Raw genomic sequence first — 2063 nt, forward strand, 5'->3', positions numbered from 1 at the left:
TAGATAAATTAGCATATGCAAAAATGCATATACTCTACTTAGAAAATGTAGAGTATATGCAAAAATGCATATACTCTACTTAGAAAATGTAGAGAAATCAGCATATGCCCTTGGATCCAGCCAAAAGCTCTAATACCATGTCGAAATGACAATGTGCGAGAAATGTATACACATTGATAGTGAATGATTGAGACAGAGTAGATGAAAGATTGAGAGAGAGTAGATGAGAGAGAGAAAGAGAGAGAGAGAGATTGATATATTCCCAAAATGGAAATCTAGCTCTTATATAGGGGTTGGGGGGTTGTTTGTCTACTAGTCCTATAGGGTTAGTCATCCACTCCTATAGGTTTGGTCGGCCTACCTAAAAGGCCCCCCAAATAATGCAAAATTGTATGTGCTCTTTTGGAAAAGCATAGAGAAATCAGTGTGCACCCTTGGATCAAGGAAAGCTCTGATACCATGTCAGAATGATGATGTGCAGAAGCATAGACACACTAACATTGAGCAATTGAGATAGAGAAAAAGGTTGATATATTCCCAAAATCAAAGATTACAAGCCCATAGGTGAGGAGTGGGCTCCTTAGAGGCAATGGTGGTGGCTGATGATCAGAAGCTAAAACACTTGTGGTTTGCTTGTTGATGATTTTTGAGGAGGGGAAGCCATCTTGTATATAGGGGCTAGGGGGCTAGTCTTCCTAGCAAAGCACCATAGGAATATGGCACACCAAAAGGAACCCTAGACATAGATGGATGTGTAGTGGTGGATAACTTTGGGTTTGTCCTAAAATGCCCCCCACTCAAATCCACCACTCAAATAATGCAAAAATGCATGTATTGTCCTCAAACAATGTAGAGAAATCAACATGTGAACCCTTGCATCCATCTAGAAGCTCTGATACCATGTTAGAATGATGATGCGTGGATTCATATACACAATGACACATTGAGTGATTGTTGAGAGAGAGCAAATGAGAGAGAGAGAGAGAGAGAAAAAGATTGATATATTCCCAAAATCTGATGATATGTGATTTCGGGTCCTAATTAGCATGCAAATTTTTGCTATTTTATGCAAAATGTGGTATCATGGTCATGAAGGTGTGCAAAATTGTGTAACTATCGAGGTACTTATTAGCATTTAAAGCGCACAGGTGAGGTAAGAGGGATCTCATGCCATTTTTCAGTGGAAAAATATGATGATGATCTAATGAGGCGAAGATAATGGTGGTATGTACCATTGGATTAGTGTGGATGATAGGTTGTGTGTTTTCAAGTTGTGGAGATGATTGGGTGAAATGTCGATCAATTTTGCTTTTGGAAGCACTGCAACTCGAGGTGGGGATGGCCAATCAAAGTTTGTTCAAAATTTTGGTTAAAAGGGTTTTTGTTTGTAGTAAGAGGTTGAAGGAAGGGTGGAATTAAGGAGCCACATGTCACGATCTAGATGGCTTGATCCAATGGTGGGGATTGAACACGGGAGAATCCAAAGGTTGTGGGTGGTGGAGGGAGATAACTTCTCTGTCTCCTCAAGCAAGCACACCAGCCAGGAGAGGAAGAGGAGGAGAATGTAGAGAGCATGGTAGCATAGGCTTGTAGGAGAAGAAGAAGGTCAATGTGCAGGTTTCTGAGGAGGAAGCACATGCCTATGTAGGCTTGTGGGCGGGCCTTGAGCATGGAGATTAGGGGGGCTAGCCATTTTGTTCTGGCCATCGTTGGATGGATTCTCCAAGGAGAGGATTTGGATGACAACCTGGGGGCTAAATGTGGCAGCATGGGCATGAGCTTAACGCCATTGTTGATGCGCCTGTGGGAATCAAGACTCAGGGAGTAGGTGCAATGTTTAAGCCAATTAAAAAATGGCCATAACCTTTATATAATTTTTCCCTTTGAAATTTATACATGCTTTGAATTCAGAAATTCGCTTATTAATCAAACTGGTTAGATTTTCATACTTAATGAATTCCTGAAGGGATGGAAGCATTGATCAGTGATGAACAAAAAAAAAATGAGAAATGAAATGTTTGTAATTTTGAATGGTTAAAAGTTATTTTAAGATAGAGTAAAAG

The sequence above is a fragment of the Cibotium barometz genome, chromosome 36 (genome assembly GCF_041138505.1).
Source record: "Cibotium barometz isolate CiBa-2024 chromosome 36, ASM4113850v1, whole genome shotgun sequence".
Taxonomy (NCBI): domain Eukaryota; kingdom Viridiplantae; phylum Streptophyta; class Polypodiopsida; order Cyatheales; family Cibotiaceae; genus Cibotium; species Cibotium barometz.